Source organism: Pristiophorus japonicus, chromosome 23 (assembly GCF_044704955.1).
Source record: "Pristiophorus japonicus isolate sPriJap1 chromosome 23, sPriJap1.hap1, whole genome shotgun sequence".
Taxonomy (NCBI): domain Eukaryota; kingdom Metazoa; phylum Chordata; class Chondrichthyes; family Pristiophoridae; genus Pristiophorus; species Pristiophorus japonicus.
The window spans coordinates 23498562-23513236 of NC_091999.1; the positions used below are offsets into that span (position 1 = coordinate 23498562).

The 14675-nt window shown below is 43.3% G+C and overlaps 1 pseudogene; it reads left to right on the plus strand.

Annotated features, from left to right (window-relative positions):
* The first annotated feature begins 939 nt into the window (after nucleotides 1-939).
* Nucleotides 940-12156, plus strand: LOC139235443 (Ig heavy chain C region-like; annotated as a pseudogene).
* Nucleotides 12157-14675: the final 2519 nt, after the last annotated feature.

Sequence of the window (14675 nt, forward strand, 5' to 3'; positions counted from 1 at the left end):
AACCAGTCACCACACATTGCCAGGAGGATGAGGTCGGCGATTGCTTTCGTTTTGTTGCTGGCTTTACTTTCCCGTGAGTCGTTTTTATTGTCCAATTCTCTCATTGTTACTGTCTCAGTGATAGTCTCTCTATGGAATTTTACAGAGTCAGGAATCATTTCTCGAGGATTGATCCTCGGGGTATTTTGATTATTTTTACAGGTGTCCAGTCGGATGTGGTGTTGACTCAGCCCGAGTCAAAGACCAGGATTTCCTGAGGCTCCCTGAGACTGACCTGTAAACCAGCGGGTTCGATCTTAGCGGCTATGGCATGAACTGGGTCCGCCAGGTTCCCGGACAGGGGCTGGATTGGCTGGTTTACTACTACACTCCAGCGAGCAACAATAACGTCCCAGGGATTGAGAGCCGATTTACTGCATCCAAAGACACTTCAAACAACATCTTCACGTTGGACATGAAGAACATGAGGAGCGAAGACACCGCCATCTATTACTGTGCAAGGAAGGACTACGGGAGTGGGTCACGGTGCAACACAGAGCGAGCTCTCCATACAAAAACCCCAGACAGGGAGTTTGCTCAAACCTGCGACCATTACCACGCCAGGAGCGTCGAAGGAACTGAGGCTTAAATAAAAATAATTAGAAATAAGTTATATATATATATATATATATTTAAATGTATAACAGTTTTCTTCTTTATTACTATTGATTGCCATGTTGAACATGCACAGATGCTTCAGAAGTATTCCAATCATTTTTGTAAATATAATGAACGGTACAAAATGAAATATCTCGCTGATTCACTCTTACGATAGTCGGAATCGGGTTTTTAGAGCTGGGTGGAATTTAATCTCTGTATTTTACAGTTAACAGTCCGCCGGAGTAATTGACACAACGTGTCTCACTCTGTTACGCAATTGGCTACTGGGGACAAGGAACCATGGTGACGGTGACTGCAGGTAAGGAGCATTCACTGATTCAGTAACACTTGTATTTGTGTCTTTATTTTATATTTCTGTTTATTTTAATAATTATTTCGTTCACTGAAACTTGGATCCGGTGGATTTTGTTTTGAGATTTTTTTGCAATTATCAATGTGATTCTGCTGCAAAGTGATTATAGAATTCAACTGTTTCTCCACAGAAAATGTTGTTGATGTGATTTGGTATTTATTTGCTGACGAGACTGTGTGTCGAGGTTACTTTAAATACCTTATGATTATTACACTGTTTGACGTTTCTGCAATGTTTAATCTTGGTGACCTCTGATTGCTGGAGTTTTTCTGATCGAATGCAAACATTGTGTTTGAATGTGTTTAAAAGAACATTGTAGGCACAAAACAGAAAGCTTAGAGGTCAGTAAATAACCTTAAGGTCTTTTAAGTTTTTTCATGAAAATTACATTGTCATCTACTGACCGAATGTTCCCGAATGATCAGATTCAATACGTGAGTTGTAATTAAGAACTAACAAATTAACATATTTCCAGCTGGAACACATTTAAATTAACATTATTATAACGTAGTAATATCACCAATTATTATTGAAATACGCTATAATATCAAAATTAATGTATTTAACATGATCCGTCCAATCACAATTCTCTGTCAGTATTTTATATTTCTGTTGAATTCAATCTTTCGTTATTTCAGTGTTAGGCGGGTTTGGTGATTGTGTAATGAGATTTTTTGCAATGATACATTTGATTCTGCTGAAAGGGTTTATAGAATTACGGATCTGCTCCATGAAAGGTTCTGTCGAGGGATTCCGCCCCTCAGCGATGTGATTTAGTGTTGATCTGCTGAGGAGAGTTTGTGCCTGTGTTACTCAGAATACCTAAAATTAGTGAAGCTGTTTGGCGTTTCTACAATGTTTAATATCGGTGACAGCAGCAGGTTTCTGATCGAATCCAAACACGATATGTATTTTGAAACTGTTTGAAAACAGTCGGTAGGCAAAGAACAGGACGGGTTTAGACATCAGAAATTATTGAAAGGTATTTTAACATCACAATTATTGAAGTGATAATTATATATTCAACTATTAATCTATGTTGACGATGCTGGTATATTAATATGTGAAATGTAACTAGTTGCCATCTACATAATTAACTTATTCAGGTTGTCGTTGGATTAAATTACTATTAACCAACCGATTATAATGCAATAATATCTCTGAATGTTATTCAAATATGCTATAAGTCCAATGTTCATTTACTTAATATTATTCGCCTTCAAAAATCCTGCTCTACACTGGGCACCATTAAGGGAAGCAGAAACTTTTAGAGGCTGGATACAGTTATTAATTATGCCTGCAATTATTTCATTAACAACATACTGATTCCACCGCTGTGTTCAGTTTGAGTCGGGAGTTCAATTACTTGCTACCTCCTGTTTACACAGATGAATGACTGAGTGCAATTAATTATAACTTAAAGCCGTGTTGCAAATTCCATTTTGTCAATGTAATATATCTGCCGGGGTATGACATTCTCACTGTGTAGCAGAAATTTGTTATTGAATCAATATTGTGTGTTGTTTGATAGAATTATCACTAAGTTAATCTTGAACACTTTGCAAGAACAAAAGTTGAGAGACAGGCGTCGCTGGCAGTCAAAGAATTGTTCATGTAATTATATTGAAATTCAAGGCAGGTTCCGACTGCGTATGGCTGGAGACAGCAAATAATCCATTGAAATTCAAGCAGATTAATTTACTTACAAAAGGTTCATCTCATTTTGAAAATAAAACAAAATCCTATCTCCCAAAACGCTGCTGTATGCGGAATAGAACGGTAGACAAAGCACAAATCATATCTGAGAGCTATGTTTAATTCTTATTAATATTAACTTGATGAACAATGTCTCTCCTCCATTTGCTCATTCAGTTTCAGTGCCCCAGATGGTCTGAATGAATTGTTATCCTCTAGTTTTACACTGACCATTCTGGAAACTATTTTCAAGAAGTAGCAGAATATATTTAATCATTAACTTACGGGCATTTTGTGAATAACTGGAGTGTTCAGCCATGAACTCATTGAATGGCGGTGCAGGCGCGAAGGGCCGAATGGCCTACTCCTGCAGCTATTTTCTATGTCTCTATGAACTTTAAAAGATTGTCTGTGTTATTAAGTAGCGGAGGCTCTGCTACTGACTGCAAACTGCAAGGATGGATTTTAATTAATAAAACCATTTTTGGGGTTTAAGATTGAGGAGAATATTTCAGCTCGAGATTCCAGCATTAGTAAACAAGCGGTTTACAGCCCATCGGAGTTGTGACCCCGGCTGGACAGAGAACTATTTAAATTAGTCCACCCCCAAATCCATCATGTGAAATGTTCTCTGCGAATAGACGCAGTTTATGCTACATTAGAAACATGCAGAGTTTAAAAAGGTGTCGGTCGAGAGCGGGACATTAGTAGAACTGCCTGATTATTGTCAATTATTCAAATTTGATTCCATTTAAGTAAAAATAAGGTATATTTCTGAGTAGTTATGTATTAATATGCTGCTTAATATTTTAATATTGATTAATTGTTATGGTAAGTTAAGTAAACCATAATATATCACAAGTTATCAGGCAGAAAAGGTTTTAGAATTATTAATAATTACTTGTCTTTGTATGGCTGAAATTCAAGCACGTTAATTTAATTTCAAAAGTTCCAGGTAGGTATGCTTCTGAGGAGGAAGGGCCAGACTGGCACTCAGATTATTTTCAATATTCAGCTAACATGAACATTAAATTAGAATGTAACATCAGTGCTAATTCATTAAAACATAAGCGAGCCCTTACAATTGTGTTGCATACTGGTCAGTATTACAATTATTGCAAAATTTCAAGGGTTGGAGATAATGTTTAATTCATTCATAAATTAATTTAGAAAACAATGCATTGATAACTCGGCTGTGCTGAGTTCGACAAGGTGTCGCTGCAGATTTTAGTGAATTAATTTCCTGTTTTTCCGCGATGATTTTACAGGTTATATTTACTGATGAAAATATATAAAATCAGTGGGTGATTAGGTATCGCTGTATATGTCTCCTGAATTGTGACATTCTTACTCTGTCACCGAGTCCCGTGTGACGGGCAGCAAATTCCCGTGGAATGTGAATTATTTGCAGATACTTGCTTTCAGGGAAGTTAATCTTTACACGGTTTACAAGATAGTTGACAGAGATGGGGAAATGGCTGGATGTTGAAGAGTCTCTCAAATTAATATCAGATTAATTTTAAAGAATCTGCAGCGTTGAGGTGGTTGGAAATTGACAAGAAATAAAATAGAAATCAAACAGCTTTATTGAAATTAACAGATTGAACTGGTCTCTCTCTGCCTGGAGCACCCTTGTTGCACCGTTTGTGTCTGTTCTGTTTCTGTGCGCCTGCTCACTGTGTGAGAATCAGGAGTCCTCCTGACGGGTTGTAAACCTTCTGCGTTGTGATCCTGTATTGCGGGCAGTGTCACTTAATTCAGTTATTTAAGAAACTGGTATATGTGAGAAACGGGAAAGATTGACTTTAAGGTTGAGGAATCGCCGTAGAGATGAGATCAGTAATCCAGATTGTGACAGTCAGAAGGAGCAGTTCCGAAACACCACGGGGAGACAGTCGAAGGAGCTTTAATCAGGTTCTAACCCGGTTGTACCTGCCCTGACAGTGTTTGATATGACAGCTTTACTCTGTAACTAACCCGTGCGTTATCTTATCTGGCAATGCTTGATGGGACATTGCAGAGATAGCTTTAATCAGTCTTTAACCTTTTCTTTACAAGGACGTGGAATTTAATTGGGTCCTTCAATATAGAATGATCTTCTATTTAATCAGAGCTTTGGAGGGGTGGTGCGCTTTAATGGGACAGTGTATTGGAAGCTTTTCATTGTACTCGTCATAATTGTGCTTAATTAATCGGTCAATTTGATAACGCATTTTATGGGGAGACATTTCGTAGCACATCTCTGCAGTACTTGAGCTGGGAATGTTTGACGGGATAGTATAGATAATATATTACTCTGTGTGCAACACTTGCTATACCTGTCCTGACCCACACGGCAGCATAGCGGGAGCTTTGCTCTCTTATCCGTGCTGTATCTGATCTGAGAGTGCTTGGTCAGGCAGTGTTCTAGGCACCGTTATCTGCGTCTAACAGATAGCAGATAAACTGCTCGTGCCAGATATATACAATAATTCGTCCCATTGCCCAGATTAAAAAGCGCACATTCTTTGATGTTTATATTCTTTCTTAAAAAATGCCCAATTTTTAATGAGTTATTAATGTTTGAACATTTTGAGCATCAGATTACTAATGAACATGATTGGCCTGATCCTCAGCTCACTTTCAGAACAAACAGTTTCAGGAAGTGAATAACGCTCCAGAAAGCAGCGCCTGTTCTGATCTGATGGGAGGTTACAAGTTATTTCCACAATTAAAATAGAGAATATCGAGACTCCCACTTCAAATAATCGTCATGGGGACCTCATGTTTAGAAAAATGATGTTGTCCAATTCTTCCTGAGAAGGTTAAAGGCAGGGACAAACTGTGACGAGATGCAGCTATTGGCCTGGGTCACAACACAAGGCACACAGTCACTGAGCTGCAATTCTGTGAAACATTTAAAGAGAGAGAGACAACCTGCAATAAATCATCATTCGCAATGAATTTAAGCCTTTCTAACAGCATGTGATTGACTAATTTGCGTCAGATTTATAAGATCCCTTTATTTTAAATATCCTCTTTTATTATAACGAACAATAAAAATAGATCTGGTAGAGGTGTCCAAAATATGAAGTGTTTCCTTCCATGAAATCTAGAAGAACTATTCCCACTGACTCGTGTAGACTGATAGCATCTCACAGCATTGGAAGAGGCCATTAAGGCATCGTGCCTGTGCCGGCTCTGAAAGAGCTGTCCAATTTAGTCCAACTCCCCAGAGTTTAACGTGCAAATGAGTCCTCCTGACGTACTGGAGATACTGCCTTGTGCATTCCTGAAATTACCAACCCTCTGTGTGAAAAAAATCACCTTAATTTCACCTTCTGATCTTTTCACAATTATTTTAAACCTGTGACATTTGGTTACCCACCTACTTTCCAGCGGAACAATTTCTCCCGACTTAGTATCTCAAAACCTGACATAATGTTGAATATCTCTCTTAGGTCTCCTCTTAACCTCTGCTCTAAGGAGAATATTCTAGCTTCTCCAATCTCTCCACATAACTGAAGACCCCATCCCTGGCATCATCCAGGTAAAAGTCTCCCCTCTACGCTCCCCAAGGGCTTGACATCTTTCCTACATTGTGGTGACAAAATTGTACGCAATAGTCCAGCTGAGGCCTAACACGTGATCTGTAAGCTTAGCATAACCGCCTTGTTTTTGTAGTCAATGCCCCATTTACAAAGTCAAGTATCCCATACGCTTTCCTAACAGCCTTACCAGTTTGCCCTGCCCTCTTCAAAGATTTGTGAATATGTACATCCAGATCTCTCTATTCGTGCATCCCCTCAAAACAATACTATTTAGATAATACTGCCTCTCCAACTTCCACCCAATGTGCATCGCTTCTCAATGATTCGCATTTAATTGCAATTGCCATGTCCCAGCCTATTTCACTGGTCCATCTGTCTCCTCATGGAATCTGCTGCTATTATGCTCACTATTGGCTACGTTGCCAGGTTTTGCATCATTTTTGAACTTCGAAATTGTATTCCCTGTAACCAAGTCCATGTCATTGTTATACAACAAGAACAACAATGGGAATTGAAACGGGCCATTTAAGAAGTAAACTTCAAATTAACCGGATTTTGGAATGGTATTTTATTCGGATTATTAATTGAGTAGCAGGAAGCAGGCTACTCAAGAGACATGCATATGATTGGATGGAATTGAGCTCAGATCACAGTGCGCTGAATGACATCGCTCTCACTCAAATGCTGAGAAAATAAGGAAGACATTCGTCTCAATCGCGGTTCATTTACAACTTGCATCTTAGAAACTAGACTATGGAAATGCTACCTGTTGAATTATGTGGTAGGCAAGTTTGGAGGGTATTTTGCTAACGTCCTAAGCAGGAATTCCGCTGCTCCTTTGAAGTGCAGTCACTGTTGTTTTGTAGGGATACACCACAGGCAATGTGCACAGAGCAAATTTACCCAAACTGCAATTAAATAAAGGACAAGAAATGGTGCTCATTGAGAAATAAATGCAGGCCGAAATAACAGGAACACGTCTCTGTTCTGCTATTGCACGATCCAATGTAGGCTTCTTTATTGACGAGTTGTGTCAAGGTTCTTGTTTATAATGTGATAGAGCTCGGTGATAGAGTGGTGCGTTCCTGACCAGCGCATTGACAGGTGCTTACGATAGAACTGACAGAAGCTCAAATGCCCGTGTAGCCTTTGATGGAGAAATGGTGGAATTAGTTTATTCTGCAGTCAAATTTCGATTTGTTTATTTCTTTTATAAGCACGGATTACAGAGTCTAACCTGTTCAATGGGCCATTCCTTCCCAGTAACACCGTCTCCCCCATCCTCTGCGCCCTGCTCTCCTCCTGTGAACAACCCAGCACCGATGGCTCCATCACGTAGGGCTGTTTGGTGATGGACGACTCCTCTGACATCATCAGCCTTTTCTGGAAGGAAGATAAAGAGCCGACCACGACTGGATTGAAGACCTACCCGTCATTGCTCAAAAAGAATTGAACCAACACCCTGAGCAGCCAGTTAACCATCACCGAGTCCGAGGTGGGGAGCAGCACAATCTGCTGCGAAGTTCGACGTGGTGGGTCGCTGTGGAACATCACAATGTCAGGTTAATGATGTGGGATACAGGGCAAACTGTGATAAGGTGAGAAGTTATGTTCAACTTGTATATAAACTTGGTTAGACAACACTTAGAGTACTGTGCATAGTTCTGGTCTCCATATAATACTTAGAATACTGTGCACAGTTCTAGTTTCCTTATCACATTTAGGTTTTAGTTTACAATTCTGGTTTCCATCTCATGCTTAGAATACTGTGTAAAGTTCTGTTCTCCATATCATACTTAGAATAGTATGCACAGCTCTGCTCTCCATATCACACTTAGAATACTGTGCATGGTTCTGATCCCCATATCGCAATTAGAATATTATGCACAGTTCTGGTCTGCATATTACACTGAGTATACTGCGCACAATTTTGCTCTCTGCAAATGCCAGGTTAGTGTGGATCTGACAGCAAAGAACTTGTTAAAATATAAGGAGACTTTGCCTTTCTTAATCATTTATTTTGCAAGAAATGTCAATAAAATGCCTTCTCGTGAACGTCCTGAACGGATCATCGTTCCTCCAATTGTTCTCCTCTTGCTAAGTTCCACTGAACAAATCATCTGCAGCAGATATGCAAGCGCCATGTGTTCAATCATCGAATTAAGGCCAAAGTCACTGACCGTGAATTGGCTGAAGAGTGGACAACTCCTGGATTCGGGCTTCATCACCTCTCCCACCTTTGAGATGAACGGAAACGTTTTGACGGCCAGTCGTCTGACACTCCCCGACAAGGAATGGTTCACCGGCTCGGTCTACACCTGCCAGGTCACTCATGAAGGGGGCACACAAAGCCGTAACTTCAGCAGATCTCAGGGTAAGAGGCACAATCCAGGGAGGTTCCAGACCATTCTGAGCGCTGATCTCAGTCAGAACTTTGATTGAAATTAGTAGAAAGCAGAGAAATATTCCTAATTCCCAATCATGCAGTTTGTGTATTCTTGTGATAAAATTTTGCCTTTATACAGCGCCTTCAGCGACCACAGACTGAACCAAAGCGCTTGCCAGGCAATGAATTAAGTTGTGAAATGTGGTCACAGTTGTAATGTACTAAGTGCGGCAGTCATTTAGTGCTCAACAAGCTCCCACAAACAGCAGTGTGATAACGACCATTTTTTTTGTTTAGTGTTATTTCTTGAGGGATTAATATTCCCAGGCCACCAGGGAGAACTCCTCTGCTTTTCATTGAAATAATTCCAGGGGAAATTTTATCTCCTCCTGAGAGGCTAGACGGATTCTTGGTTTAACACATGATCCGAAATACGGCACCTCCGACAATGCACCACGCCCCCAGTACTGCACTGAGAGACTCAGCTTACATATTGTGATCTAATATCTGGAGTGGGACTTCAACCCACGATCTTTTGGTTCAGGATTCCTCATTGCTCAGGATTTATTAACCTCGCCAAAGAAGCTTTCCCCTTGCTCTGGTGTCAGGCAGTGAGTGAAGTGTCCTTAGTCTCAGGTATATCCTGAGTTAGCTGATCATATACGGAATGGCAATAGGAGTCTGGAATCCTTCACAGCTAACTGTCCAGGAACCCACTGACAGAATGGGCATCTACCCTATTCAGAGTACTGAGCCCAATTCTGGGCTCCGCACCTGAGGAAGGATATACGTGGAGGTGCTAAACTGCAGGTTTACCCGAATTATACCGGGGCTAATAATGTAAAATGATCAGGTGGTGAGAATAGAACGTTAAGAGATGGTCCAATTGACGTGTTTAAGTTGATAAATGGAATTGTATCGAGTAGATATAGAAACATTTATTTAGTTTGATGGGAGAGTCCAGAACAAGTAGCAAAACCTTAACATTAGAGTTAGGCCGTGCAGAGGTGATGTTAGAAAGGAATTTCTCAAAGGAAGAATAGTGCAAGTCGGGATTTCCCTCCCCAAAAGCTGCTGACACTTGCTTTCAATTGAAAAGTTGAAAACTGAAATTGATAGATTTTTGTTCGGCAAGGTTATCATGGGTTACATAACCAAGGCGTGAAGATGGTGTTGAGTGTTGATCAGCCATGATCTAACTGGATGGCGGGACAGGATGGATGGACTGAATGGCCTTCTCCTATTCCTATGTTGCTATTAATGCCCTGAGGTCATATTTAACTCTGACTCTCTCTCACCAGACATGATAAATGTTCAGTAGTTACAGATATTAACAAACTACCTCACATCATTACAAATGATGCCCCACAACAAAAGATTCCTTGCAGCTCCATTCTCCGGACCTTGCACTTCTCCTCTGACGGGGGATGTGACTGGTTCCTGCACATTTTCATCGCAACAAAAATAGCAGCAAAATACTAGAAACTTAACTTTGTTTCCTGTTGTCCCATAAATCCTGAAATTAATTTGACACTGGTTTTGAATCAGTATAATGCTGGTGTAGACCTCTTGAACTTCGGGCTATTCGGGCTTCAGCTATTATAACCAGTGGAGATGCACTTGGGTGCAAGAATCTATAGACGGGCGTAAAGGGGCAAGGGATTGCAGGGAGAGCTCCATTCAGTGCCTATCACAATTGTGTCCCAATGTATTCCCATTTTAGGCCAGGTATTTGCTTCACAGCCCATTACAGGTGGCTCTGGCTCAAATACACAGGAAATATTACAGACCTCCCGGAATCGTTGCCAATTCATTGTCCTTCCATAACGACGGTGTTCAAGCAATAGCGAGAGGTTGATATCTCAAAAGTGAGTTATTCCCCTTGAAAGAGTTAAGGCTAATTATTGGTGTCCTGATTCTGAAGATGCGGCTTTTCCTGACTTTCATTCCTGTTTCGGAGTGGATGTCCCATGCAGCGATTAAAAATCACTCTTCGCCCACCGTCACTGGAACAGGTTTTACTGGAGGCGACGGTGACCTTAACGTGCGTTGTGTCTGACGCTCCTTATGGGCTCACCGTGACCTGGACCCGAAAAAACGAGACTTTGAAATCAGAGATTGCCGTCCAACCCGGAGAGGATCCCAACAGTGTGATCAGCAACTTAAACATCTCGACACAAGACTGGCTGAGTGGGAATAAGTTCTACTGCGTGGTGAGCCATCAGGATATGCCGACTCCTCTCAGAGATTCCATCCACAAGGAAAAGGGTGAGCGGGGAGATTGTTGCAATAAGTAAGACACTGCGACAATTTCGATGCGTGTGCAAGGGCCAATTGATTATATAAAGTGTTTAATGGCTACTCTGATCATTCAGGTTGGTAATTCCACCAACTCAGCACTCTGGGACCTGACATTATGTATTTTAGGGGAAACTGGATAAGTCCATGAGCGAGAAAGAAATAGAAGGGTATATTATTAGGTTTAGATGAAGTGGGCTCGGAGGAGGCTTGTTTGGATCATAAACACCGGCATAGACCAGTTAGCCAAATCTCCTCGTTCTGTGCATTAAATTCTTTGTCATTTTCCAGTCCAATGCTTCAAGATTTCAGAGAGAAAGATTAAGTTCCCTCGGATAAGGGATGGAAAACCAGAGAGGCAACAGAGGGGAAAAGGAAAAGCGTCAAAATTCAACGCAGTGTCCATTTCTCTCACATCTAACCACCAGAAATTGGCTGAATTTAAATGAGGAAGGCGAGTTGTGGGCGTTGGTCTCACAGGCCACCAGTGAAAACGGGAGGATTGGAAGCCGAGTGAGGAGGTCGCGGATCGCGGCGGGTGGGTTAGGCAGGGACCCTGGATCCAGGAGGTAGGTGTAAGGGCAATTACCACCTGGGAGCAGCAATCTCCACCTTGCTGTAACTGCTGAGATTTACACAGTGTGTCAAACCGGACCAGCGACTGTTAAACACCAAATGGTGGTTAAAATAGAGGATTGAAGTCTCATGTAAATATATTACTCAAATATAATATTACAACTGGAAGTAGGCGAGTTGAGGTAGGGATTCTAATTTTTACCAATTTAACAACCTCCACGCCCAAAACCCGCCCGCTGTATTGGGTTGAAATTCCCCCATTGTCTCTGAACTATCCAGTTCATTGGCCTTTGTTGTAACTGTTCTACAGTGAAAGATCCGCGGGAACCAGCCGTGTCTGTCCTCCTGCCCTCAGCAGAAGTCTCTGCTCAGAGGTTGGTCAGCCTCACCTGCTTAGTGAGAGGTTCTCCCCCCGAGAGATCTTCGTCAAATGGACCGTCAATGACAAGCCGGTGGATTCCGGCAACTATAAGAACACCGAGGTGATGGCGGAGAACGGCAGCAGCTCCTTCTTCATGTACAGCCTGCTATCCATTGCAGCCGAGGAGTGGGCCAGCGGCGCCTCTCAAACCTGTGTGGTGGGACATGAAGCGATCTCCTTGATAATCACCAACAGAACCGTCAATAAATCCAGTGGTAAAGCATTTCCCTTGTTCTGATGGACACCTTCATAAGAACATAAGAACATAAGAATTAGGAACAGGAGTAGGCCATCTTGCATCTCGAGCCTGCTCCGCCATTCAACAAGATCATGGCTGATTTGGCCGTGAACTCAGCTCCACTTACCCCCCCCGCTCCCCATAACTCTTAATTCCCTTATTGATTAAAAATCTATCTTTCTGTGAATTGAATACATTCAATGAGCTATCCTCAATTCCTCCCCTTTGCAGATAATTCCACCGATTCACAACTCTGTGGGAGAAGAAATTCCTTCTCAACTGAGTTTTAAATTGGCTCCCCTGTATTTTGAGGCTGTGCCCTCTAGTTCTAGTCTCCCCGAGCAGTGGAAACAACCTCTCTGCTCTATCTTGTCTATGCCTTTCATTGTTTTAAATGTTTCTATCGATCAACCCTCATCCTTCTGAACTCCAACGAGTAAAGACCCAGTCTACTCAATCTATCATCATAAGGTAACCCTCTCATCTCCTGAATCAGCCTCGTGAATCGTCTCTGTACCCCCTCCAAAGCTAGTATATCCTTCCTTAAGTAAGGTGACCAAAACTGCACGCAGTACTCCAGGTGCGGCCTCACCAATACCTTGTACAGTTGCAGAAGGACCTCCCTGCTTTTGTACTCCATCTCTCTGGCAATGAATGTCAACATTCCATTCGCCTTCCTGATTACCTGCTGCACCTGCAAACTAACATTAATTGCCGGTGCTTTTAGTGTCACCCTCCCCTTTTATAGGGGGCACTTGGAGAAAAAATATGTTTTTGTGCCCAAACCCCCCCCCCCCAAAATACCACAAAAAATAAAAGGGCCTGTAAATGTTTGGTGTTTCCCCTAGATCGGGGGGGGGGGGGGTACGGTTTAATGTTTTTTGTTTACTCCCAAAAAGAGTTTCATGCACAAGGACCAATGATGGAGCTTTGGAGGCGTGGCCTATGCACTTGGAGCCTGGCTGCTGTGAGAGAAGGAACTCCCTGCTTTAGCTTCTGTCTGGAAGGCCTGGAGTGAGCCCTGAGACCAGCCCAGGAACAGGAGGTAGGAAGGGGCTTCATTATCATTCATCTAGAGTGAGAGGAGGAGAGCAGAAGACTGCAACACCTTCATTATTTCAACAAAGAGTTGGAAAGAGGTGGAAAAAAGAACAACAACTTACCAGTGTGGAAGGAGGGAAAGACTTCTTCAGCCAAAGGTGGGTGTGTTTTGGTGCATTTACCAAAAAGACTTTGTTGTATCGGTGGGGGGAGGAAAGAAGACCAATCGAGGGCCAGAACATCGCGGGGGGGGGGGGGGTGTGTGTGTGGAAGTGTGTGTGGGGGTCTTGCCTACAGCTAGGCCCACACACCACTGAAGCACCCCTCACCCAATTGCCTAGCCTGGGATAGCTGGAGCCACCAGGCTGAAGAAACTGAATCACCCTAATTAACATCGTTGGGAGTGTGTACTTGTGTGGCTCCAGCTGCCCCAGGTGACGACATCTTCTCCCCCACCCGAAGATCACCCCAAAGACTGTTTTGTTTGCCATCTGGGGAGTGCACCCACCCATTACTGTGAAGGGAGACCTGCCCTTGCAGCCTCCCTCTATCCCACACCCAATCACTCTGTCTCTCTCTCTGTCTCCCCACTCTCTCTCTGAGAGCCTTTCCTCCCAATTGGAAAAAAAAGACAAGAACAATTAAGACAACTGAGCAGAGGGAGCAAGGCCCCTCCCCAATTGTAAACTTGGGGAGAGGAGTGCCTCTTTCAGAGCTCCCGCTGTTAAATACTTAAACGAGGCCAGTTAAGACGATTAAGGCATGTGACTTTGGGGTGGGTGTCGCCCTTCAAGGGACCCCGTGATGGCGACCCCATCCACGCTGGTGGCAGGGCCAGCTAGAAATTATGCGCAGGCGGCGTCCAAATCCACGGCGCCTCCTGCGCCTCCTGCTGCCCTGCCATCATTCAGACTGATAACTAAAAAACACGGGGTCAAGGGCTACACTCACCCCACAATGAGCATTGAGGAGTGCGCGCGGGCGATGGCTGGGGTAGTCGGCCCCTCGGCCATTGTCGCAGCCTCCAAGATGTCTGGGAAGGCCGTGTTCTTCCTGGGGTCGGAGCGGGCGGTGTCCCTGGCCCTTGAAAAGGGGCTCACGGTGGGCGGGACTTTCCTGCCAGTGGACCCTCTCGAGGTCACCACGCAGAGGGTCATCATTTTAAACGTCCCGCCCTTTGTACCCGCTGAGCTCCTCCTCCCTCACCTACAACAACTGGGGGAGGTAAGGTCGGGGATCAACCCCATACCGCTCGGCCTCAGCGAGACCAGCCTGCGCCACGTGTTCTCCTTCCGCCGCCAGCTCTTTGTCCGGCTGGCGCGGGAGGAGACGACGGAGGGCTATTTTAATGTGGTGCACGAGGGGACTGCCTACCGCGTCTTCTGGACGTCGAACGGCGTGCGGTGCCATGCCTGCAGGGAGGTGGGGCATGTTCGCAAGAACTGCCCCGCCAACAAGGCTGCCAAACCACCGAGGGC